This window comes from Plecotus auritus (assembly GCF_963455305.1).
Source record: "Plecotus auritus genome assembly, chromosome: 9".
Classification (NCBI taxonomy): Eukaryota; Metazoa; Chordata; class Mammalia; order Chiroptera; family Vespertilionidae; genus Plecotus; species Plecotus auritus.
The window spans coordinates 46846714-46874576 of record NC_137783.1 but is presented as its reverse complement, the minus strand read 5'-3'; the positions used below and the strand labels follow the sequence as shown (position 1 = coordinate 46874576).

Genomic DNA, 27863 nt, shown 5'->3' with positions numbered 1-27863 from the left:
CTCAGTCAGGACACATGCCTAGATTTTGGGCTCAACCTGTGACTGAATAAATTCTAGGTCCTAGATTCTTGAGTCTTGCTCACCAAATCAAGTTGAGATTTCTGGCATTCTTGACTGGTTTGTTTGAGCTCTTAACATGTTCATTTGGGTGGAAGAATGCATGGATTGGCCAAACTCTACAAATCTTTCAGACAGCCAAATCAAATGTTGTATGTTTATAAACAGAAATATTTTTCTGAAATGTAACTTACTGTTTTTAGTAAAATTTAAAAAAAATTGTAAACATTTCCTATGCTTGACAGAATAGTTGTTGGATATTCCCCTGAAAGTTATAGCACTTGAAAATATTTAGGATTCAAGCTGTTTATATTCGAAGAAAAGATACCAGAAAATGGAAAAGGAGTAAATGGAATCTGGTATAGCGGTTATATTATTCATAAATCGTTCACAGCCAACAGTAATAAATAACTTATTGCCCTAGCTGATTTGGCTCAGTGGGTAGAGCATGCGGACCTAAGGAAAGATACCAGAAAATGGAAAAGGAGTAAATGGAATCTGGTATAGCGGTTATATTATTCATAAATCGTTCACAGCCAACAGTAATAAATAACTTATTGCCCTAGCTGATTTGGCTCAGTGGGTAGAGCATGCGGACCAAAGGGTCCAGGGTTCTATTCTGCTCAAGGGCATGTACCTTGGTTGCAGGCTCCTCCCTGGCCTGGGCCCTGGTTGGGGCTCATGCAGGAGGCAACCAATTGATGTGTTTCTCCACACCTTTATTTCTCTCTATCTTTCCCTCTCCCACTCTCTCTCTAAAAATCAGTGGAAAAATATCCTCGGGTGAAGATTAAAAATAAATAAATAGCCCTAGCTGGTTTGGCTCAGTGGATAGAGCGTCAGCCTGAGGACTGAAAGGTCCCGGGTTTGATTCCAGTCAAGGGTACATGCCTGGGTTGCAGGCTCAATCCCCAATAGGGGGCATGCAGGAGGCAACTGATCAATGATTCTCTCTCATCATGGATGTTTCTATCTCTCCCTCCTTCTCCTTTCCGCTCTGAAATCAATAAAAAATATATATTTAAAAATAAATAAATAACTAAATAAATAAATAACTTATTCACTAATATATTTTCAATGCCTGATATAATGCCTGGCATATTGTAGGTGCTCAGTAAACAATTGAATGAAGGAACAAATAAATAGACTTCCTTATTACAACAGTTGCTTGTTATAAGATAGTATTCTTTTGATACCATTGTTTTACTTTTGGAAAACAAATACATCTCCTTTGGGAATTAGAAATTTGTTTTAAAACAAGAGAACAGTTGAAAGCTGAGTTGGAGCCCCCTCTAAAAATGACTCATAATACTAGCAATAGGGTACTACATCAGTTAAGATATGTTTGGTTACTTGCAATTGAGATTTGAGAAAACTCAAGTTTAATTTGCTTAAATAAAAAGGAAATTAATTGGATTGCCAAGTTAAAACATCCAACTATAGGTAAGACCTCAGATACTATTGAATGAAGATTTTACTCGGTTTATCTAGCTCTGACCTATTTCATATGTTGGCTTTATACTCAAGTTGGCTTCTATCATGGTAGGAAAATGCCCGGAGATCTTGTTCTTTTCCAGGAGTATGTCCACCCTCATACATGAAACCAAAGTATTGGTCTCTATTTGGATCTATTTAGGCTATAACCTCTATGTTCTGAGGCCCTAACCAAACAATTCCTGAGGTCAAAGGAATGTAGGTCTCAAGGTGGAGTTTCAAGGCCTTCTCATTATCATCTGATCAGCAGACCCAGTGATGTCATCTTTCATAGGCCCTTTTTGGGGGGTTGAACGCCTTGTGGTAGGAATAGCAACTTAGGGAGTGAATCAGCCTTCCTAATGATTCTCAGATCAACAGTCTGGGATGTGGAATTCAATCACAGAATCAAGCTTCTCTTTCCCTAGCAGCATGGCCCGGATGTCTTTAGGACTCTCTAGAGCAGGGGTGGGCAAACTTTTTGACTCGAGGGCCACAATGGGTTCTCAAACTGGACCGGAGGGCCGGAACAAAAGCATGGATGGAGTGTTTGTGTGAACTAATATAAATTCAAAGTAAAGGAGCGGAGGGGAGAACAAGAGAACCCTCCGCTCTTTCCGCTCCACGGGCCGGATAGAACAGCCGAAAGGGCCGGATCCGGCCCTCGGGCCGTAGTTTGCCTACGGCTGCTCTAGGGCCACTTAAGCCAAGGGCACGTTGGGAGCCATGGCTGCTGAGGCCTCTCACTTGCAAATATTTCTAAAGCCCCTTTTTCTCACTCTTCTTCTGGAATTCCAACTACACATACGTAGGGTTGTTTGATATTATCCCACAGTTTTTGGATGTTCTATTCCACTTGTTTTTCACTTTTTTTCCCCCTCTCTCTATAGGTTTGAATGATTTTATCTTTTTTTTCTCAACTGTGTTGAGTACACCAATGAGTCCATCAAAAGGATTATTCATCTCTGAATACCATGGGATTTTCCCCTCCTAGTATTTTCATTTTACTCTTATAATTTTCATCTCTCTACTGAACTCCATTTATTCATGCATGTTGTTCACTTTTTTCCAATCCTTATCTGATTGACTCCAACATCTGGCTCATCTCTGAGTCCATTTCTGTTTACTATTTTATCTCTTGACAATGGAATTTTTTGTTTTGTGTTTCATGGTTTTCTTTTTCTTTTTTCTTTAATTTAATAAATCTTTATTGTTCAGATTATTACAATTGTTCCTCTTTTTCCCCCCCATAGCTCCCCTACACCAGGTTCCTACCCCACCCTCTGCCCTTTCCTCCCCCACACTGTCCTCATCCATAGGTGTATGCTTTTTTGTCCAGTCTCTTCCCACACCCCCTTCTCCCCTTTCCCCCCAAGAATTGTCAATCCACTCCCTTTCTATGCCCCTGATTCTATTATATTCACCAGTTAATACTGTTCATCAGATTTTTTATTCCCTTGGTTTTTAGATTCACTTGTTGATAGATACGTATTTGTTGTTCATAATTTTTATCTTTATCTTTTTCTTCTTCTTCCTCTTCTTAAAGAATACCTTTCAGCATTTCATATAATACTGGTTTGGTGGTGATGAACTCCTTTAGCTTTTTCTTATCTGTGAAGCTCTTTATCTGCCCTTCAATTCTGAATGATAGCTTTGCTGGGTAGAGTAATCTTGGTTGTAGGTTCTTGCTATTCATCACTTTGAATATTTCTTGCCACTCCCATCTGGCCTGCATAGTTTCTGTTGAGAAATCAGCTGACAGTCATATGGGGGCTCCCTGGTAGGTAACTAAATGTTTTTCTCTTGCTGCTTTTAATATTCTCTCTTTGTCTTTTGCTCTAGGCATTTTCATTATGATGTGTCTTTGAGTGGTCCTCTTTGGATTCCTTTTGTTTGGGGTTCTCTGTGCTTCCTCGACTTGTAAGTCTATATCTTTCACCAGGTGGGGGAAGTTTTCTGTCGTTATTTCTTCAAATAGGTTTTCTGTATCTTGCTCTCTCTCTTCTTCTGGCACCCCCATAATTCTGATGTTGGTACGCTTGAAGTTGCCCCAGAGGCTTCTTACACTATCTTCAACTTTTTGGATTCTTTTTTCTTTTCTGAGTGTTTTTTGCTTCTTTGTATTCCATATCTTTGAGTTGGTTCTTGCAATCCTCTAGTCTGATTTTAGGTCTCTGTATAATATTTTTTATTTCAGTCAGTGTATGTTTAATTTCTAGTTGATCCTTTTTCATATCCTCGAGGGTCTCGTTAAATTTATCGGCCTTTTCTAGGAAATTCTTGAAAAACCTTATAACTGTGGTTTTGAACTGTATATCCAGTCGTTTACTTTCCTCCATTTTCTTTATTTGTGACCTGCCTCTTTGTCTCCACATTTTGGCTGCTTCCCTGAGTTGATGGATTGGCTTTGTGTGTTAGGTGTCCTATGGGGCCCAGTGGCTCAGCCTCCCCAGTTACCTGAGGTGGACACTCTTGGTGGACCCCTTTGTGGGCTGTGTGTGCAGTTTTGTTGTAGTTAAGCCTAGATTGTTGTTAGTATCACTGGGGGGAGTTGACCTCCAGGCCAGTTGGCTGTGAGGATCAGCTATGTTTCCGCTGGGAGAGCTTCTGTGCTCAGCTTGGATGGGGCGGAGTCTCAGGGTGGAGCAGACAGCCTTGGTTTCCCTGTCAGCCCCGCCCTATGAGGCTCCTGTGTCTCAGTGTCCCGTGGCAATGGCTGTGCGCACCTCTGAGAGAGGGCTGCCCTCGAGTTTTGCCTGCTGCCAGACAGTCCAGTTTCTCCCCGAATGAGTCTGCGTACCCAAAGTCTCACCCAGAACTGGATTTCAGTGCAGTTGGGAGGTTTTGTTTCCCTCCGGAATGAGAAAGCTAGCCACGTGCTTGCTGCCCGCAGCGAGTAAGCCAGCCGTGTATTCAGCCGCCCGCCCTTTCCGCGCACGGTCTCCGCATCTCTGTCCTCCACAGCTCCTCTGGGTCTCAGTATCCTTTTTTCTTTCCTTCTAGTTGTAGAATTTCCACTCAGCCAGCTTTCCGGTGGTTCTGGACGATGTCCGCTCTGTCTTCCAGTTGCAGTTTTGAAATTGTTGTGCGAGGCAGCAGAATAGGTGTTTACCTATGCCGCCATCTTGGTTTCTCCTTGTTTCATGGTTTTCTAATGAGTGCTGGACATTGTGTGCAGAACAGCACTATTTTCTGGTAAGTATTGTCCATACCTGGCAATGAACACACTTCTTCTGTCAGGTTGTTATGTGGGGGGGTTGGACCAATCTAATTAGTTGAGTTGGGCTAGGGCTTTGTTGTTGCTATAGCTACCTTTATTAAGTCACAGACTTCAATTTTTATTTTATTTTTTTAAGCAGGAAAGTGATGTTTCCTGGGGTTTAGTGTGATGGCTGGGGTGCCAAAGGATTTTGCTTGGTGTTCCTGCTTTCCCCTTGGCTTTTGATTGTCCATACATTCTTATGCCACCAGAGAGGCTCTCTGTCCACACTCAGCATTAGAATGGGTTTGTGATGGAGATTCTCTGTTGTCCTGGTTCAGTCTCAATCTTAGACAGGCCTTGTGTGCCTGTGCCTTGGGAGGTGGGACTTTTTCAGTCTCTCCTCTCTGTGGAGCCAACTCAGCCTTTTATCTATGGTTTGTCTTGGGCAAGAATTTCCTACTCCTCCCTCAGCAATAGTGGACTTCAGCTTGCTATTAGTGTAGGATCCTGAGGAAAAGAGGATTTCCCGTCTCTTCCCCAAGGATAGAGGCCTTTTCCTCTATATTTCCCCCATTTACAAGAGATCTTTACCTGTGCCTCGGGGGCCAGAGAGTTTGCTGCATCTTCTCCAGAGGCTTAGGGCTTTGCTTTATAAGATAGGAAAAAGAAGCCCTGGCTGGTTTGGCTCAGTGGATAGAGCGTCGGCCTGTGGACTGGAGGAGTCCCGGGTTCAATTTCAGTCAGGGGCACATGCCCGGGTTGCAAGCTCGATCCCCAAGGTGTGGCGTGCAGGAGGCAGCCAATCGATGATTCTCTCTCATCATTGATGTTTTTCTCTCTCTCTCTCCTTCTCCCTTCCTCTCTGAAATCAATAAAAACATATTTTTTAAAAAGGTAGAAAAAAGAGTGGGAGGAGGCTTCATGTTCAATTCTTAGCAGCTACCAATTATCTCTATCCTTGCACCATTGAGGGATTCTTCATGGTCTCCTGCCCTGCCCATAATCATGTATCTGAGCACCACTAAGATTGTGGGAAGAACTTATGAGTACAATCTCCCCTTGTGTCTGAGGTTCCCAGCTGACATGCTAACCTACAATGGCCTTTACCAATTTGTTAAAATTTTTAGTTTTTTCTTACTCTGTTAATGATCTCAAATGGATATCCTATTTCTCCTTGGATCTCAGGTTACCTGTCTTTCAACCTCAGCAGTCTGATATGCTCAAGAGATTTTACGATTTTGTAGATTATCTGGCTTTTTTTCTCATTGTAAGGTTGGGAGCAAATTTTTTTTGCAGTTTTCTGCACCCTAAGCAGAGATAGAAGTCAAACCTAAACTGAAAGGCTGGGCAATTTGGAAAGTCTTACTAAGATTGGAGAAGGGAGACATGAATACTACCAGGTAGCCAACCCACAATGGCCATTCTAGGTACACAATATAATCAATAAATACAATTCTGGTAATAGGTTTTATAAAGGAAAAGTTTGAGTTTCTTTGTTCAGGCAGTATATAAGTTAATATAGATGAGGTAATGCTATAGTTATAAACAACTCTTAAGTTTTAATGAGTTAGCATAACAGAAGTTTATTTTTTAGTCAGGCTACACACCCAGTGGAGATTGTCAAGGCAGTGCAGAGTTTGGGGTTCTGTTCACTGTAGGAACTCAGAGGCCTGGACTAATGAAGACGTGGTACAAGCTTTCATGGTTAACTACAACAATGGGGAGGGAACATGGTGAAACACAATTTGATCTTCAAACATGTCACTTTCATTGGCCAAAGCAAGTTAGTTGGCCACAACTAATTTCAAAGAAGGTGGAAAAGAACAGACCTTTCGGTGTGGGAAGAGAAAAGCCCTAGAAATATTTGGTGAACAACACTAATAAATATCACAGGTAGCCTTCCCTGCCAACTAACAGCAGAAAAATACATGAAGTTAACTGTGGTTAACTCAAGTTGAGGAGGATGAAATCTAAAGAAATCACATATCAATTTTAAGTTAGAACTGTAAATAGTCAGAATTTTAGCCTTTATATAATTTTCTATTGGAATATGGAAATCTGCTTAATATTAAACTGATTATTGATTGAAGCCTATGATGGCTCCTGTCATTTCAAATCCAGTAAGATTCAAATCTGCAGCTTCTCTACATATTTGGCTCACTTTCTCACCTTCCTTATTTTGGTTGTTGATAACACTATTCCACCAGTTTTCCAAGTGCACAATTTTTATGTAACTAGTATGTCCTGCTCTATGAATTTGAAGTCACAATATGAGGTCATATGCTTTTAAATATATATCTATATCTAAATTATGTCTTCCTATTATTCTTTTTCATAGCTTTTTATTTTTTAATTACACATTGATATTTATTTTTTATTTAATTACTTAGTTACTTATTTAGTGTATTGCTGGTTTTCTTCAAAGGACTCTTAAATTCTATGACAGCAGGAATCATATACCCAGCACTTAGCATAGTCTGGCTCATATAGGCATACAAATATTCATTGGATGAATGTACAGTATTCCAATAGCCACAAGTGCAGGTTTTAACTCTATCCATAACATTATAAACTCCTTAAAAACATAGATTAATTAAAATTTGATCTTTCATAGCCCAGTAGGCAGTGTCTAGGATGCAGTAACTAGGTGTCTATAAATATTTAGTCAATGAATCTTGGATTTCTAGCCTAGACTCTACTTTCTTTTTCTAATTCACATAGCATAATATTTCTAAAATATTGTTTCCATCATCTTTATCCCCAGCTAACAAAACCTACCCACTATCACCTATTCATAAAAATCAACTTCATGCTCCTAACTCTCAAGTAAAGCTCTGTAGTATTTTATAATCCTCACAATTAAAAGCTATCCATGCTCTTCAATGATTTTTAACTGTTTCATATGTGTGAATGCAATTTGGTCAACAGCACCTTCAATAAGAGTCTTCAATTTTGGCTTCCCTTTTTGTTAACCAAACAGGTGCTCAATGGCAAAGAAATAAACATCATTTAAAATGTGAAATAAGATCTATTTTTATTATTTTCTATGTGTAGGAAAACTATGCTTGTTTGACACAGTCTTTTTGTTGATTTTATTTTTTTATTGATTTCAGAGAGGAAGGGAGAGAGTTAGAAACATCAATGATGAGAGAGAATTATTGATTGGCTGCCTCTTGTATGCCCTATAAAGGGGATGGAGCCTGCCACCCAGGCAAGTGCCCTGACTGGGAATCCCAACGTGACCTCCTGGTTCATAGGATGATGTTCAACCACTGAGCCACACCTCAGTTTTCTTTAAGATGATGAACTAGTTTGTTGTGGATGTCCTCATTAAATTCTGACAAAAATATTTCCTTTTCTTGACTAAGCATTCATAAGTACTAAATCTTTAAATTTCTCACATCCAATAATTGGAAGAATTTTCCATAGATTAGCTTCAGGCTCCCTACCTTTTTAACTTTGCTTCTCCTCCACTACCCATATATTTTTGATGCTAGAACATGGGACACCTTAAAATAGCTATACACGTCTGGCCCTTCACCTTTGTTTTACAATGCTGGGTGGGTCAGCACAATGAATGGTAGAAGTATTCTTGGATGCCACTCCTATACTGGGACAGCTGGCAATGTCGTAACTATACATGGAAGTGACTATAAATTACAAAAATATATCCCAATAAACTCATACCAAATGTATTCTAATTCAACTTCCTTTCAGCTAAATTTTTTAAATGCCTTCTAACCACTCCAACACCACTAGACAAGAAGAAGCCTGGCAGAGGGGAAATCCATGAAGAAGGAATTAGCAGTCTCAAGATTGCAGTTAAAATGTTTACACATTGCTGGGGCCTCTCTGGGCCTTGGGAAGGGCTAGTGCAGTGGTTTGCCGCTCTGTTGACTAATGAGTTTGCCGACCACTGTCATATACTACCCTTTATCTCTTTGCACTCAATATGCCACAATTGCCTAATCCTCACAGCTTCTAACTACAAGGTAACATTTAGTCTAGTAGTGCAAACAAAGGCCCCTGGAGCTTTCTTAGCTTCACAGGAAATCTGCCTCAAGGTTTGGAGCTATTTTATTTACAGGGTAAATTGTCAATTTTCATCAGTCAGCTCTGTATAGGGCCAGTGGATAAGTTGGTTACAACTATTTGAGGCAAAGATTTTCTAGCAAATCTTGGCCTCCTATGTCAAGGGGCTGGTTCACTGCTCTTTGTTTAGACTAATGGTTCTCAAACACTTTGGTCTTATGACCATTTCACACTCCTAAAAGGTATTGAGGCCCTAGTGGTTTGGCTCAGTGGATAGAGTGTCAGCCTGCGGACTGAAGGGTCCTGGGTTCGATTCTGATAAAGGGCACATGCCTGGGTTACAGGCTCGATCCCCAGTTGGGGACGTGAAGGAGGCAGCTGATCAATGATTCTCTCTCATCATTGATGTTTCTATCTCTCTCTCCCTCTCCCTTCCTCTCTGAAATCAATGAAAATATATTAAAAAAAAAAGGTATTCAGGACTCCCAAAAGCTTTTATGTGGCTCATATCTATCAACATTTACTATATCAGGAGACAAAACAAACGTAAAATACTTTTTATTAATTCATTTAAAACAATAATAAATCTGTTACATGTTAACATAAATAACATTTTAAAATGAAAAATAACTATATTTTCCAAAGCAAAAAGAGTTTAGTGAGAAGAGTGGCATTATTTTACATTTCTGCAAACCTCTTTAATATCTGGCCTAATTTTCATATCTGCTTCTGCATTCAACCTGTTGCACAGAACACGTTCTCTCTGGAAAACCCCCCTGTACTTTAATTACAGTGTAAAAGGAAAGTAAAGTCTTAATATGAGATAATTTTGACCCTAGGGGCTCCCAACCATGCTTTGAGAACAGCTGATTTAAACATCACTATACAGTAGTTCCCCCTTATACATGGGGGATGCGTTCCAAAATCTCCAGTGGATACCTGAAACCACAGAGAGCGACAAACCCCATATATACTATGTTTTGTCTCAATACATACATACTGAGATAAAGTTCAGTTTATAAATTAGACACAGTAAGATATTAAAACTAATAATAAAATAGGATAATTATAACAGTGTACTGAAATATAAGTTATGTTAATATGGTCACTCATTTCAGGGGATCCCTTGCTGAGGCTCAATGTTATCTGTTGCAACATGTTGCTGTCAATTGGAACACAAGGTTTTCTGTTCACATCTTCCACCCACAAATTTAATGCCTTTTTCATCTTAACTAAGCACTTGTCACACACTGTGGCTGTAACTTCTGCAGTTTGAGGTGCAACAGCAAAATTAGCATGAATTTCTTTTTCCCTTTTTTACAATTTCACAGATAGAAGATTCACTCTTAGCAATCTCAAAATATGATTTTCTTTCTTTCCTTATTAAGTGGAGAACTTTCACCTCATCACTTAAGGCAGTGGTCGGCAAACTGCGACTCGCGAGCCACATGCGGCTCGCGAGCCACATGCGGCTCACGAGCTGCGGTTTGCCACTCTGTTGACTAATGAGTTTGCTGACCACTGACTTAAGGGAAGCTCTTTGCAGCTTCTCTTTGGCATATCCGGATTGCCAGCCTCACTACTCTTGTGCTTTGGGGCCATTAAGAAAAAAAGTTTACTTGAGCATAAGTACTGTGATACTGTGACAGCGGATCTGATAACCCAGAGGGCTACACAGTGACTAATGGGCGGGAAGGGTATCCCTTGAAGATAAGCTGGACAAAGGATGATTCATGACCTGGGAGGGATGGAGCAGGATGGCTCCAGATTTCATTATGGTATCCAGAAGCGTGCAATTTAAACTTTATGAATTGTTTATTTCTGGAATTTTCCATTTAATATTTTCAGACCACGACTGCAGAAACCATTGAAACTGCAGAAAGCGAAATCCCAGGTAAGGGGGGCACTACAGTATCTACTGCCTAGGGCTCCCAAAGGACCCTCCCTCTATTTCTGCATCTGTATAATTGACCCCACTTCCTAGGGAAGAGTCAAATGTTAATGTTTAATTACTATGCTTTTTAGCAACAATGGAAAAGTTTAGAAGCAATTTTTAAAGAATAAGTCTTAGAGAAGTCATTCTTCCCTTTCACTGACAAGGGAAAGATTATCTCCATGGTATGCTTCCTGAGAGTAAAGCTTTCTTCTTTTAGCAACATAATGACCAAGGCAAATGCTTGACTAAGACTAAGACAACATTGGGTGCCTTATATGCTACAACAAGCATGTCAAACTCCAAAGGCTAACACGTGCCAAATAAACAAGGTTAAGTTTATGTGGGCCGCAAAAAAACAAAAGCTTCAATTTTCATAGAAACGTAGGTTTATTTCGATAGAGACAAGCTGAATACAAAGGGCTGAAATAAATGAGTAATCGTTAACATAAAATAATAGAACATTTTAATAAAATTAAATTTTTTTCTTGAACATTAACTTACCACTGAATAAGTGCACTAATTAATAAGCGTAACACAATTAAACCTATTTTTCTTGTTCTCCGAAAGCGAAATATTTCCTGCTGCGCACACCAAACAAGTCAGTATAAGACTAATGACGTGGCCATCGGCTGCTAAGATATTCGCTGCCAGTATTAGTGGAGGGAAATGGTGTGCCTGCACGTAAGGCGCATAAGGGAAATGAATGCAACACGATTATAGTCATCAGTCATTAAGTGAACGTTGTAGTTCATTATTAATAATTATGTATAACAGGATATTGTAAAAATTAAGTTACGAAATTTTTATTAAAATGTTTCTTACATACTATTACATTGGCTGGGCTGCAAAAATATTTGTTGTGGGCCTCAATGCGTGGGTCCACAGTTTGACATGCTGTGCTACAACAACACAATCTATTTACCAAGTCCTTTCTGTGTGCTAGGCTTGTGCTAAGTGCTTTACACACATTATCATTTAATTCTCACAATAATCCTATGAAGTATCTACCCTCATAGATGAGGAAACTGGGATACAGAGGGGTTAATGCCCAACGTTGTAGGGGACTAGGCCAGGAATTGAACAAAAAAAGTAAATATCTGTCTCAGCATGGAGGTTCCTGGAGAGTATTACGCTAAGAGAAATAAGCCAGAGAAAGACAAGTATCACATGATCTCACTCCTATGTGGAATCTAATGGATAAAATAAACTGATGAACAAAATAGATTCAGAGACATAGAAGCACAGAACAGACAGCGTAACCTCAGAGGGAAGGTGGGGGAGGTTGGGTGGGTGGGAAGAGATCAAAGAACTTGTATGCATATATGCATAACCCAAGAACACAGATAATAGGGTGGTGAAGGCCCGGGCAGGCGGTGGGGGCGGGCTACAAGGGTTCAATGAGGGAAAAAAGGGGACATATGTAATACTTTCAACAATAAAGATTTAATTAAAAAATAATAAAATAATCTGTTTCTGGAGCACAGAGTCCATTACCTACTGATAAAATATAAAGGCGAAGAGAGATTTGCACGACAGTAGAGGTGAAAGAGGGAGGTTAGTAAAGCAAAAAGGCTCAGGGCCAAGACAGCTGAGATACCCAGGATCCACCGGAAGCTCGCTTTCTGCTGCTTCTTCTACGCTACTATGTTCCTCTTCTCATGTTTAAGATATCTCCTTCCAGGTGGCTTCATCCTTCAGAGGCTGATGCTGAAATTAAGGCGCTAAAGAACCTGATGAAAAGGAGGTGGGCACGTTCGAGGTAACCACGGTGACTGTGGCGTGGCGAGAACCTTGCGCAGGCGCGTTGCGTCCCGGCCCGTCCGCCGGGCCCACCTCCCGGCCGCAGATTCCACGAGCTCGTGGGGAATGCGGGCGTGGGCCACGGGAGTGGGCGGGGCAGGGCGGGGGCGGGCGGCCAGTGGCGCCTGCGCGGTCGGCGGACGCTGGTGTGATCGGGCTCACGTAGAGGCTGCGGTCGCCTCCTCTCCAGCGCTGCCGGCGCGGCCCGGGGTTATAAAAGGCTTACTGGCTCCCTCTGCTGCCCAGTCGCGCCGCCAGCGGGCAGAGGGACGGAGTAGGTAGCCCGCCCGGGTGCAGGCAACAGGGCACTGAAGAACGCGCTCCCGCCCCACTTCCCAGGTGAGACGCTCCCCGGGCCTTGGAGACTGAGGCCGAGGCCCTTCGGCAGCCGTGGTCCTTCTCCACGGTCCTCGTGGTCCGGCCCCTGCCCCCTCCGGTGGGATGGTTTGGAGGGTGGGGGTCCTCCAGTTTTCCGCTGCAGCCTCAGTATCTTCTCTGGAGGCTCTGCCCCTCGCCCTGCGCCTCGCGACCCCTGGCCGGCCCAGAGGCCCCTCTGCCGCCGTCTGTGCGCCCCTTCTCACCTCCTACCGGGTGAGCGCCCCCGGCCGTTCGGGCTGCGGCAGCCTCTGTCCCCGCCCCGAGGACCAGAACTTTCTTGAATGTTTCTTCCCCGGGAGGAATCACCCTGTTGATTTTCCCGAGCTCCTCTCATACCTGGCCCTCCCAGCGAAGCTGATGGGGACGCGCGTGCGGGGCGTGGGTTTCTGGCCTCCAGGGCAGCAGATGTTTCGCATGTGGCAATGGAGAGCGGATTTTAAAGCTCAGAGCTGCAGCTCTCCCGGCATTTTTACCCTTTCGAAAAATCTTCGGGTCTGGACAGAAGTTCAGGCTTCTCTCCTGGGTTGCTCACAGCTGGGGCTGCTGGAGCAGCTAGACGTGGCCCCGGGCGGCGAGTTCCCGACCTTTTGGTTGAGGAAGTCGGCTGTCAGAGCAGCCCGTCGTCGGGGAAGCGTGGCTTATCCCTTCCTAATTTTTACCGAGATTTTTTTAAAGGCGCGTGAGCTTCTCCCCCTTCCCTGTCTCTCAGCAGAGTTAGCTGCTTTTAAAGTCCACCCGTATTCCATGGTTGTGTGAGATCTTTGAGTTAGGGTACATTCGTGGCCCCCAGATCTATGTCTTAAGGGGGAGAAAGAATGGTACCGTAAATATGAGACTATTTTCCGAAATAATGGAATGTATTAATTACAATACGGTGTTTTGTTTATTTTTCTTTTTTGCCGGGGGCGGGGGGCGGTGGAAAAGGATACAGAAGGGATAAATGGTGATGGGGAAAAACAAACAAACAAAAATATAAATAAGTAAAAACAATAAATAAATACAATTCCGTTTTTAGACCCTAAACCATCTTTTGCGTCGGGGTAGAGTGGAGAAGACTTGGAGTTTTTGCACTGTTTGCTTTAGAAAGAGATGAGTAAGAAGCTAGTTCTCCTTTTAGGAATTGATCTAAAAGGCTGGCGGGCTTGCCAGCTTAAACTTAACTGTTTCTGGTTTCTCTGAGAGCTGTGGCTCCGACTTTCCCCAGGAATGCACGCTAAAGGATGAAATAGCCACTACGTGAGTGGGGGAGGGGAAAAGACGTGGCAGCAGTGTTCTTTCATCAACTTTTTGGCTTTTTTTTTTAAGGTTCTGGAAGGAAACATATTTCCCCTTTTAGGTTTAGACGTAGTTTATGAATGAGGCTAGTCTTTTCCTAAAATAACCAAATGAAATATTCATTCCGAATAGCAGGAACACTGGAATTTAATTTATAAAACATTTCAAAGGGATTTTTCTGATCAAGTTTCTATGGAGAAAGTGGATACCTTAGCAGAAAATATTCAAGAAGCTGAAAGTGGACAATCTTGAATATGTTTAGCTTTGATTTGAAATTTAAATAGACACTTCATGATTTTTCTTTAACTTTGGTTTTAGCCTGAATGTAACTTTAGAATCTTAAATATGAACTTTAAATATTTGTTCTGTGGGAAACATAGGTGTTATCATTTACCTTTAAAAGTTATGTCTTTTTTTTTGCTTTGGAACATTTAAATAGCTGATGGCAAATGTTTCTTATAAATTTAACATAGACTAACTGGAAAAAAGGACTACTTTGTCTTTTTTTTAGATGGCTAATGCTATTTCCTTTGACCTTAAAATGAATTTTATTTTGAAGTACCAAAAGCCAGGGCTTTGGCAGGCATATAGTTACAATAGCCATTTTGTGTCTTAGTAACTAAGGTAGTAAAATAGATGACAGATTGTATATAACTTTTAATTATTGCAGAATAATAATTATTTAGGCAGTGCAAAAGACTATTAAAAAAAGAAAGTTTATATCAGCTAGGTAGTCCAGGTTGTTGCAGGTGAAGCTTGGATTTTTGGTAAGGAGATGTTAACCTTTTCTAAAAATGCAGTGAGTTGTATACTGACAAGCAGTATCTTTCATAGGGCAATTAAGTTCAAACTCCTGCTTTTATTCCAGGGATGTAGTCATTAAGCTTCTGAACCTTCATTTCTGTGAATGGAAAGTCTGATTTTACTTAGCAATTAATAATAAACGGGGATATAATTACTCCTTTCATTTTTATTTTTTAATTATTTTTTTTTGTCTAAAGGTTTACATAAGTCTCCTTTTTCCCCAATTGACTACTCCCCCCCCCCCACCCCCAGCCATTCCCACCTTGGGCAAGCCCCCACCGATTTTATTTAATTACTCCTTTTAGATTTGAAAAGTGTACCCTGTGAAATACATAGCAATTTTCAACTTCTTTTGAGATCATGAATCCATTGAGAATCTAATAGGTGTGAACCCTGGGTCAAAAAATTCAAGTACAGCCCTGGCCAGTGTGGTTTAGTGGTTAGCATGTCAACCCAAGCACAGAAGGGTCTTGAGTTTGATTCCTGGTCAAGGGCATGTACCTGGGTTGCAGGTTTGATCCCTGGCCCAGGTGCATGCGGGAGGCAATCAATTGATGTATCTCTCTCAAATTGATGTTTCTTCTCTCTCTTCCCCTATCTTCCTCTCCTCCCCCCACCCCTTATTCTCCTCCCTTCTTTCCTCTCTTCTACTTTCTATAAAAAAGCCAGGATGGTGTGGTTCAATGATTGAGCATCGACCCAGGAACCAAGAGGTCCCTGGTTCGATTCCCAGTCAGGGCACCTACACAGTTGGTGCGCATGATCCCCAGTAGGGGGTGGGCAGGAGGCAGCTGATCGATGATACTTCTCATGGGTTTCTATTTCTCTATCCCTCTCCCTCCCTCTCTCTCTAAAAATCATTAAAAACATATTTAAAAATATTAGCTTGGGTTTTTATTATAAACATTTAAAAAAATTAATGGAAAAAATATCCTTGGGTGAGGATTTAACAACAACAACAAAAATGCATATGTGGCATGGAAATATTGTGCATGTGCCCTGACCGGGATTGAGCCATGACTTCCTGGTTCATAGGTTGGCGCTCAACCACTGAGCCATGCTGGCCGGGCTCAACTGTATTTCTTTATACTAGCAAGAACAATGGAAAATTACAATTTAAAAGTACCACTGCAATAGCACCAAAAACCATAAAATATTTAAGTATTGAAAAATATGTCCAAGATTTGTATACTGAAAATTTTAAAATACCAATGAACGAAACCAAAGAGTACCTACATAAATGGAGATGTATATCATATTCATGGATTGGAAGACTCATTCTTGTTGAGATTTCCTTTCTTCTCCAACTGATCTATAGATTCAATACAGTTCCAGTCCAAATCTCAGTAGGATTTCTTATAGAAACTGACAAGCTGAATCTAAAATTGATATAATAAAAAGGAAGTAGTAAAGGCAGAACAGTTTTGAAAAAGAACAAAGTTGGAAAACACACTACCTGATTTCAACTTAATGTATAGCTGCCAGTACTCAAGACAGCGTGGTATTGGAGAAAAGATAAACATACAGATTAATGGAACAAAGTAAGAATCCACACAAAAATAGTCAATTTGTCTTTGGCAAAGGTATAAAGGCAGTTCAGTACAGAAAGGATAGTATGGAATAACTGGATACTCATACAAACAAATCTCTGTTTTATTTGGGCACCTAGTATCCCCTATTAGACACTAGTCAGCCCCCCGCCTAGGAATTTATTAAAAGCACCAATGGATATGAAATATGAAATAAAGTTTACTTGCAGAATAAAGTGCAAAAGGATTCTTCAAGGACAAGGGCTTAGGTTTTGTCCAGAATGAAGCAAGAGTGAAGCGGGGTGGCTGGTTTTAGTTTTTATTGTGGCTCAGAGGAGGGACCTGTTTGATAGTTCCCATGTGTGTAACTTCCCACCAACACAGAGGGAATGAATGGCTGAACTTTCTTATTGCTTCACCCAGATGTGGGTCAAAAGAGGGAGGGAAACAGGATTTCAGAGCAATCAGTACTCAAACATAAAGTAGCATCTTTTCCTATATTGTAGCCTCAATGCAAAAAATACTTCACACTTTATGCAAAAACTAGTTCAAAATAATTCATAGACCTCAAGGTAAGACCGAAAGCTATAAAATATCTTGAAGAAAATATCAACAGAATCTTTTTCACCTTGGGTCAGGCAAAGATTTCTTAGATATGACACCAAAAGCATTATCTATAAATGAATAAATTGATAAATTCAACTTCAGCCAAATTAACAACTTCTGGTGTTGGAAACAGTGTATGAGAATGAAAGTCCAGCTGCACATTGATAGTAAATATTCCTCTTTCACATATCTGACAAAGGACTTAATCTATAATAATAAAAGTGTAATATGCTAATTAGACCAGAAGACCTTCTGGATGAAGCTGGGGCTGAGGGAAGCCCAGGTCCCGGGTGCTAGAAGGAAGCCGGTGCTGGCAGCTGGGGGAAGGAAGGCCTACTCTTGCACGAATTTCGTGCATTGGGCCTCTAGTATTATAGAAAGAACTCAGGCCCTAGCTGGTTTAGCTCAGTGGATAGAGCATTGGCCTGTGGACTAAAGGCTCCCAGGTTTAATTCTGGTCAAGAGCATGTACCTTGGTTGCAGGCTCCTCCCCAGCCTGCGCCCTGGTCAGGGCGTGTGCAGGAGGCAACCAATCGATGTGTTTCTCTCAATCGATGTTTCTGTATTCCCCTTTCTAAAAGATCAATGGAAAAATATCATCGGGTGAGGATTAACAACAACAACAAAAAGAACTCAGAAAATTTAATTATTGGTAAACAGCCTAGTTAAAAATTTGTCAAAAGATGTAAGTACAAACTACCAAACAAGGTGTATGGACAGCAAATAAACACACCCAAAGATATTAAACATCATTAGTAATTTTGGAATTGCAAATTAAAACCAGAGTGAGATACCACTGTATACCTAGTGAGAAAATCAATAAATTAAAAAAATGAAAGAAAAAAGGAAAAATGACAATATCAAATGCTGATGAGAATGTGAAGCAATTGGTACGTCTTCCATTGCTGATGGCAATGCAAGTGGTATTGTGACTTTAGAAAAACATTAGGCAGTTCTTTATAAAGGTAAACAAACTTACAGGTACTATACAACTCAGCATTCCTATTCCTAAGTATTGACCCAGTGAAATGAGAATGTATGTTGATTTTTTTTAAACATCTATATTGATATATAATTCACATACTATACAATTGACCTTTTAAAGTGTACAATTCAATGGCTTTTAATACACGCTCAGGGCTGTGGGACCATCACAACAATCAATTTTAGAACATTTTTATCACTCCAAAAAGAAAACCCATATTCATTAGCAATTACTCCTGTCCCCCTCCCCTAGGCAGCCACTAATCAACTTTTTATCTCTGTAGATTTTTTCACTTAGCAAAATGTTTTAGTAGTTCATTTGTGTTGTGGCATGTATACCACTGCATAATATTCCATTGTATGGATATAGCATATTTTGTTTATCCATTCATCAACTGATGGACATTTGGGTTGTTTTCATCTTTTTGACTATTATGAATACTTCTATGAACATTCATGTATAAATATTTGTATGGACATGAGTTTTAATTTCTTTCAGGTATAAATCTAGGAGTGGAATTGTGGAGTCATATGGTAACTCCATGTTTAATTAAAAAAAATATTTTTATTGATTTCACGGAGGAAGGGAGAGGGAGAGAGAGATAGAAACATCAATGATGAGAGAGGATCATTTTTCGTCTGCCTTCTGCATGCCCCCTACTGGGGATCGAGCCTGCAACCCAGGCATGTGCCTTTGACCGGAATGGAACCTGGGACCCTTCAGTCCGCAGGCCAATGCTCCATCTACTGAGCCAAACCAGCTAGGGCTATGTTTAACTTTTTTGAGGAACTGAAAAACTTTTCCAAAGTAGCTATACCATTTTACATTCCTACCAGCAGTGTATGAGTGTTTCAGTTTCTCCACATCCTCATCAACTTTTTCCCCCCTCACTACAGTTACCTAGGGGCTGTGAAGTGATATCCTTTGTGGTATTGATTTGCAGTTCCATAAAATGATGTTGAGTGTTTTTTCATGCATTTATTGGCCTTTTATATATCTTCTTTGGAGAAATGTCTCTTCAAATCCTTTTCCCATTTAAGCCCTGGCTGGGTAGTTCAGTTGCTTAGAGCATTGTCGATCCCTAGTCAGGGCACATACAAGAACCAATCAATGAATGCATAAATAAGTGGAACAACAAATTGATATTTCTCTCTCCTTTCCTCTCTTTCTGAAAAATAAGTAAATAAAAAAATCCTTTTCCTATTTAAAAAATGGATTATTTTTATTATTTTTATTGTTCTAAGAATTCTGTATATATTCCAGATCCTAAAGGTCTAATAGAAATGTGATTTGCATATTTTTTCCATCTTCTGTGGATTGACTTTTACTTTTCTTGAAGGACAAAAGTTTTAAATTTACGCCATAGGTGTCATATCTAAGAAACTTGCCTGGGTATTATATCCAGTTGCCTAATCAAGGTTATGAGGGTTTATACCTTTTTCCCCCTAAGAGGTTTATAGTTTTAAACTTCAAAGTAGTCTTTAATCCATTTTGAGTTAAACATTTTAGGGTCAATTTAAATTTTCTTAAGTGTATTCTCAGGTAATTAATGTATTTATTGGTATTACAAATGAGGTAACTTTTTATTGCTTTCTGTGATTGGTTATTATTTGTATAAAAACATTCTTTTCTAAAGGGAATGCCACTTTTTTAAATGATTATTTTTTTAAGTAGTATAACTTGCTTTAAAAATTCAGTCTTTAATGATGTTTTATTGAAAACTCTACTTTGGGAATAGTTGGCCTTCACCTCATATTCCTTACTGAAGCTTAAAAAAATCTAAAATATATATTGTACAAAATTTTACTTTTCACTTGTGCCCTAAGGGTGATGAAGACACTGAAGTTCTCTTATCAGGACTTCTTTTTAAATCAAAATAGATGAAATTTGTTTTGGAGCAAAAGGGACTGGTGGTGGTATTATGCCAACTAGTAGAGCTGTGGAGTTAATCATTTGGATTTTGCGAACTCTGTCCATGATTCGAATTTGTCTGTTCACTTTAGTGCTACTTTGACTTTGTTTTTTAGCTCATTTGTTTATTTATAGAAATAGTCTATTAACAATATGTTTATTAAAGAAAAGGCAGAAGTTGAGTGAAGAGAAGTGACATTTCTCAGACATTGTTAATATTTTTGGAGTTCTTTTGATTGCTGTATATAGTTTTAAAGTTTTTACGTATATATCTATATATGTTCTTTAAACTTAGAAATCAGGCTTTAAAACTTCCCATATGTATATTTAGCAGTCTCCAAATTAGAAAACAAACCTAGTTTTACAAGTTTAAATCTCTGAAGGATTGCTGCTTTTTATATTACTGCTTTTTAAATACTTAACCAGTGTTTTGATAGTCATGTTATGAAATACAGTTTCATTAATACAACCAAGAGAAGATACTGCAAATTCTTTCTTAAAATGAGAAATATATATGTTAACATTTGGAAATACCAACATTTAAGGAACAAGGAAAGCATGTACAATTTACTTTTACTTGTTTTCCTTCTTCCCTTCCACTGCCTCTGTCCACTCTCTTTTCCCACGTGAATTCCTAAATGATAAAGAGCCTGACTTGTCTGCTAATAGACTGGGCTACTTGTTTCTTCTCACTTAGCCCAGGTTTGAGGTTGTGTGGGCTTCCCGCCATTCTCCAAGCCTTTTCTTTCCCAACGTGCCTTAAGATGCTCTTGGCAACAAGTCCAGCTATTCAGCTCTTGCCCCACATCCAGAAATAACATTTCTTAAGTGTCTTCTGTGTGCCAGGTATCATCCTAGGCACTTCTAAATTACAGCTTTTTTTGTTTTTTTGTTACTTGCTGGTGGTCAGATTGGACCTCATATTTTGATAACCTTACCTTCATGCTTATTATGCTTCCCATTAGAGGGACCATCTAATAAAGGTGGACATTCCTGATGAATCTTACTAATTTGGGGTTCTTGATAACACTTATGGTAATTTTTTTTTGTATTCTCTATCCTGGGAACAATAATCCTGACCTTTTCCCTACATTGGGGAATGCATTTCTTCCTCCCTTCCTTTCTTCCTTTCTTCCTTTCTTTCAGGGAGGCAATTCTGTTTATTGTTGAGGACTAAGAAACAAAGTCTGGAGATGCTCTGTATAAGTGGTGATGAGCTACTAAAGAGGGGTGGGGTGGAGAGGAGACACAATAACACGCACCATTACTCTGAGTGAGCACCAGCTCTTTATTCTAACACTGAACCAAGGAGAGACAGCCACCCTTTTCACTAAGGCTGCAGGAGAATGGAAACCTCACTCAATTTATCAGTTCCTACAGGGCGGGCTGAGCAAAAGATTATTTTAAGCTGATGCAAGAGGCTACTTGTGGTCCTGTGTGATCCGCAATCCCAAGCACAGAGTGGTGGATGCTGGTGGTGGTCCGTGGTTGATGATGCTGGCTGGTGGTGCTGGTCTTTAGGTCCTGGGCCTGATTCTCAGTGATAAGCTTTTCAATCTAATACAGTTGGCCAATGTGGAGCCTTTGAGACACCATGGAGGCACCTGGAGAGTATTATGCTGAGTGAAGTAAGCCAGTCAGAGAAAGACAAGTATCATAGGATCTCAGTTATATGTGGAATCGAATGAACAAAATAAACTGATGAACAAAACAGATCCAGAGACATAGAAACATGGAAGAGACTGACCAAATGGGTGCATTTCTAACTAAAGTTTTGAAATAGTTGATCATTGTTGACCCATGCACTAAGAAGTCTCTAGTTTGATTCCTGGTCAGGGCACATGCCTGGGTTTCGGGCTCGATCTGCAACTGAATTTCATAACGTGACTATCAAAACACTAGTTAAGTATTTAAAAAGTAGGGAGCGTGTAGGAGGCAGCTGATCAATGATTCTCTTTCATCATTGATGTTTCTCTCTCTCTCTCCCACTCTTCCTCTCTTTCTTTAAAATAAATAAAAACATATTTTTAAAGTGTTCAAAATAGTGGAGATGTATATTATATAGTTTAAAAGTCAGCGAAGAATGGCACCATTTTAATAATAAGATTAATTTCTTTCTCAAATCTTCCCCATCAGCCAACATTTATTTGTAAAACGTTTCTGGTGTAGGGGAGCTTGACTTCCTTAGTTGAAACAAAAACTTTAAATATTGAGTTTTAACTTCAATTGTGAATTCAAATTTCAATTTAAATCTTTAAAAAATAGATTAAAATCACATTTATTCTTTTTAAAAAATATATTTTTATTGATTTCAGAGAGGAAAGAAGACGGAGAGAGAGAGATAGAAACAATGATGAGAGAGAATCATTGATTGGCTTCCTCCTGCATGCCCCACACTGGGGATCGAGCCTGCATCCTGTGCCCTGACCTGAAATCAAACCGTGACCTCCTGGTTCATAGGTCGATGCTCAACCACTGAGCCACTCCAGCCTGGCCCACATTTATTCTTAAACTCTGTATCTGTGGTATAGAAGAAGTAGCATTTTTTGGCTCTCAACAATTAAGCAAAAAGAATTAAAATATCATTGAAAAATAATACTGCTTTCTGGTGATAGGGAAGAGGGAGAAATAAAAACATAAGTCTTTATTTTGCAGTTGAAATTTTAACTACAGGGTTGATGAAAGAAACTATATTAATTAGGGCTCTGGGTTAAACAGAAACCTAACTCATATTAGCACCTGGTGGAATTTATTTAAATACTAGTGGCCCGGTGCATGAAATCATGCACATTAAAAGGGGATTAATTAGAGGAAATAATTTAATATTGCTATTTGCCCTTTATAATAGAAGTGTCAGAGATGAAAGAAAATTAGTAAAATGTATATGAAAACCTTCCTCCTGTTAGAGTCTGGGGCGCACCACGGGACCCAGAGTCAGGTCCCCGCCCACCCATATGCGCCTCAAAATCACGTGAGACCCAGACCCGGCCAGCCCCCGCCCCATTGGGCTAGATCCAGATCTGGCCAGTCCCACCCTTGTCAAGCTCCGCTGGGCAGGGGAAGTAGCCTCAGGTCCCCTGGCCCAGCACCAGGATGGGGGGCGTGGCCTGAGATCCCCCAGCCCAGACCAAGGCAGGGGGCGTGCCTTGAGGTCCCCTGTCCAACCCCGCCAGGTGGGGGACATGACCTGAGATCCCTTGTCAAGCCCTGCTGGGTGGGGGGCATGGCCTGAGGTCCCCTGTCAAGCCCCGCCAGGCAGGGGGGTGCAGCCTCAGGTCCCCTGGCCTGGTGCTGGGGCAGGGGGTGCAGCCTGAGGTTCCCCGGCCTGGTTCCGGGGTGGGGGGCGTGGCTTGAAGTCCCCTGTCAAGCCCCACCTGATGGGGTGCATGGCCTGAGGTCCCCTGGCCCGGTGCTGGGGCGGGGGAGCAGCCTGAGGTCCCCTAGCCCAGCACCAGGACGGGGGGGGGGGGGGGAGGTGGGGGGGGTGCAAGGCCTGAGGTCCCCTGTCAAGCCCTGCCAGGTGGGGGATGCAGCCTGAGGTCCCCTGTCAAGCCCCCATGGGGCGGGGAGGGCGTAACCTCAGGTTCCTGCTGATGCTCGTTAAGGCTCCTTAAGGTAACTTGGCTTCAGCTGTGGGTGCAGCCATCTTTGTGATGGAGTGATGGTCAATTAGCATATTCCCTCTTTATTAGATAGGATTGTGGGGATAGGGAGTTGTCTCAGCAACCAGAGGTCAGGAGTGTGATTAGACTTCAAGAGTAACAGGAACATCACAATGCTTTCTTCTGTCTCTCGTCTGTCTTCCTCTCTGCATATCGGCTTCATTTTTAATCTTTTCATATATGCTTTGTTCACTTTTTGACCTATATGTCAAAACTTGGTCCCTAACTTCTCCTGAGCTTTATTTATATAGTTCAGGCATTCAGAGAGAGAGAGTGCCATTTTTTTTCTCAGTTTCATTTTCAGAATTTCTGGTAAAGAACTTTGACTAGCTATTTGGTAAGGGGAAATTTGCTATATAAAATGACTGTTGAAATTATAGGGATGAATTAAAGGTGGAATGGGGCAGTAAAAATGGTAGAAAGGGGCATGTTTCATAAGGAAGGGAGTAGGGCTGTTATATGGTAAAAAGCAGAGGTATTTTTGAAGTTATCTTCAGGTTTTTTCTGACAGGAAAGGAAGGGGAAGTTTTGAACTTTGGAGGAACCTCCAAAATACAGCCTGTGCAGCACTTTCAGTTAAGGACAATATCTTGATTTAAAGCTTCTTTCTAACCGAAGCTTAAAATGCTGTTCTTTTGGGATTATGCCTATGACTGGGTTCACTGCTCAAGTACAGAAAGCTGTGGGAAAGAAGCTAGCATGATTTCTGAGTTTTTGATAGAAAAGTTGGTCATACCATTAAAGCACTTGTCCATCAGATTGTAAGTACTAAAGATGTTAACTCACTCTCTTTGGGATCAGAAATATGACTGGAATTCATGGAATTAAGTTAAAACAAATGGCAATTTGCAGAGGGATTATTGGGAAGAACAGGAATATAACTAGTAATCACTCTTAGTAGTCTTGGAAAATCCATCCTGCTTATATGAAAGAGACATGCCACATTTTTTGATATACTGGTATACCACATTGTATTGGTCTGATTTAAAAGCCTGAATTATGTTGTGTTTTGTTTTTTTTTTGCATTGGTCATAAAAACTGTCAAAAAGATTAAAGTCTAACATAGATGTCAGGAAGACCAACAGTTGAATATGGGCTATCTGTAGGAAAAACAAACTTAAAGTTGGAGTCCTCTAAAAGCAGGGTTGGAACAGTTGTGGGAGGTATGTTAAGAGTTGGAAGGAGCCTTGTGGAAAATTTTTAGTGTCAGAGAAAGTTTAGATTAGAATATCAAGCATTCTTTAGTCTGCTTTATTAATTTTTGAATGATTTGTTTGGGAAAGAAAACTTTTAGAAATGTTGTAATGTTTTTCTTGGAAGAAAAATGTTAGACTGAAAGGCTAATAGAATTATTTGCTAGATGCTGTTCTAGTAATTCATTGAATAACTTGTACAATTCAATGAATTCTGACAACTCAAAGTTGTAAATATTTACAATGTAATAGAACTGTTTTAAAATCTGTTCCCAGGTTTATTGACCTTTGAGTGTATGGGGACTAGACTTTCTTGGAAGAAAGACTCTAGGAAAGATTTGGATTAATAATACACTTTGTAATTTATTTTTATCCAGGCCCACCTGAGAATATGTTTCCCAGGAATATTTTTTTCCATATCTTCTTCCCCCTAACAGTTTTAAAAACATAATATTCATGTATACCAAACGTTATATGTAATATGCATGTATGTTATAAAAATTAGATAATAAATACCCATGAACTTACTGTTCAGCTGAGAACTAAATATTATCCATACCAGCGGTCGCCAACTGGTGGTCCGTGCACCACTGGTGGTCTGTGAGGTACGAAAGGTTGGTGACCACTGGTCCATACTGTTTCATACTAAATTTTATTCCAGTATAAATTTATCTTTTTATCTTGGACTCTTCTTTGGCTTTCTTCCTCTCTTCCTTCTCTATTTCTCTTTCCTGTTTGTCTTCTCAGGGAGCTGTGATTTATCTTTTAAAGGAGATTGCAACCTCTTAAACCCATTTCAATTGTATTTCAAGCTTGTTTGAGCATTAAAACAGGAGACATTTATGTCTTACTATTTTTTTCTTTTTATTTTAATAAATCTTTATTGTTCAGATTATTACAGGTGTTCCTCTTTTTTCCCCCCATAGCTCCCCTCCACCTTATTACCCACCCCACCCCATGCCCTTACCCCCCGCCACTGTCTTCATCCATAGGTGTAAGATTTTTGTCCAATCTCTTCCCGCACCCCACACACCCCCTTCCCCATGAGAATTATCAGTCCATTCCCTTTCTATGTCCCTGATTCTATTATATTCACCAGTCCATTCTGTTCTTCAGATTTTTTATTCACTTGATTTTTAGATTCACTTGTTGGTAGGTATGTATTTGATGTCATTTTGTTGTTCATAATTTTTATCTTTACCTTTTTCTTCTTCTTCCTCTTCTTAAAGAATACCCTTCAGCATTTCATGTAATCCTGGTTTTGTGGTGATGAACTCCTTTAGCTTTTTCTTGTCTGTGAAGCTCTTTATCTGACCTTCAACTCTGAATGATAGCTTTGCTGGGTAGAGTAATCTTGGTTGTAGGTTCTTGCTGTTCATCACTTTGAATATTTCTTGCCAATCCCTTCTGGCCTGCATAGTTTCTGCCGAGAAATCAGCTGACAGTCGTATGGGTGCTCCCTTGTAGGTAACTAAATGTTTTTCTCTTGCTGCTTTCAAGATTCTCTCTTTGTCTTTTGCCCTTGGCATTTTAATTATGATGTGTCTTGGTGTGGTCCTCTTTGGATTCCTCTTGTATGGGGTTCTGTGCACTTCCTGAACTTGTAAGTCTATTTCTTTCACCAGGTAGGGAAAGTTTTCTGTCATTATTTCTTCTAATAGGTTTTTAATATTTTGCTCTCTCTCTTCTTCTGGCACCTTAAAAATTCAGATGTTGGTACGCTTAAAGTTGTCCCAGAGGCTCCTTACACTATCTTCATATTTTTGGACTTTTTCTTTTTCTGGTTGGGTGTTTTTTGTTTCCTCATATTTCAGATCTTTGGTTTGATTCTTGGGGTACGTTGATCTACAGTTGAGTTTCTGTATATTTTTTATTTCAGACAGTGTATGCTTAATTTCTGACTGGTCCTTTTCCATTTTTTTGGCATTCTCATTAAGATCCTTAAAGGTCTCACTAAGTTCCTCAGCGGTTTTTAGAAGATTCTTGAGTAACCTTATAAATGTGGTTCTGAACTCTATGTCGTCCAGTAGTTTGCTTTCCTCCATTTCTTTCATTCATGACATGTTTCTTTGTCTCCGCATTTTGCTGCTTCCCTGTGTTGATGGAGTGGCTTTGCGTGGTAGGTGACCTATAGGGGCCAGTAGCTCAGCCTCCCCAATCACCTGAGGTGGACACCTTTGGTACACCCCTTTGTGGGATGAGTGCAAAGTCTTGGTGTAGTTAAGCCTTGATTGCTGTTGGTACCCTGGGAGGAATTGACCTCCAGGCCAATTGGCTGTGAGGACCCGCTGTGTCTATAATGGAAGAACTGCTGCGCTGGAGACACGCTTATGGTGCAGGACTTGTTTTAGTGGGACTTTGGTGCTCACTGAGTCTACCTCTTGAATGTGTCACTTATGGATGTGAGGAGTTGAAATCTGGTGTCTCACAGTGACCACAAGGTACACTGGCTTCTGGATCTCCAAAGGGGTGCAGGTCAGCTACTGTCTGAGGCTACCCAGCAGATGCTACAGCGAGAACTACAGTTTTCTCCTCTGCTTGGTGTTTGGAGGTTTTGGAGCTGTCTGACCCGGGCTGCAAGTTTGCTAGGTTAAGCTGCAATAGGGCAGGTCATTCATATGCTAAAGCTGCTGCTTGGAGCTTGGGTGGGTTTGTAGGTTGTGTGGGGCGGGGTCTTAGGGCGTCACTAGGCTAGGGCGTAGCAAACAGCTATGGCTGCCAGTAAGCCAGCTCTGCGTCTCCGACCGTGTCCCCGTGTCCCGCGCCCCAGCACAATAAACAATTATTCCCGTGCGCAGCCCTGCAAGCAAGCCACCCTCACTTTCCGACCCCACGGCAGACAGTCCAGCTTCTCCCCATAGGAGTTTGGGTCCCAAGCGTCTCCCCAGAAACTGGAGTTCGGAGTAATCGGGAGCTTGTCTCCCTTCGGGTTGAAAAAGCAGCGCTCCCAGTCGCCCGTCGTCAGCCCGGATTGCGCGCCTCCGTACCTCAGCTTTTCAGCGCTTGTGCACCTCTTAATG

The 27863-nt window shown here is 40.7% G+C and overlaps 1 protein-coding gene across 4 annotated transcripts in view; it reads left to right on the top strand.

Annotated features, from left to right (window-relative positions):
- Positions 1 to 12609: 12609 nt before the first annotated feature.
- P4HA1 (prolyl 4-hydroxylase subunit alpha 1) overlaps positions 12610 to 27863 on the top strand; it is an 83807-nt gene continuing 68553 nt past the window's right edge. For 3 of the 4 annotated variants that reach the window (XM_080642116.1, XM_080642113.1, XM_080642115.1), the window contains exon 1: positions 12639 to 12839. The gene's annotated coding sequence lies outside the window, so the exon portion shown is untranslated. Of the gene's footprint in view, positions 12840 to 27863 lie in introns of all 4 variants that reach the window. The other variant, XM_080642114.1, reaches the window with a different exon arrangement.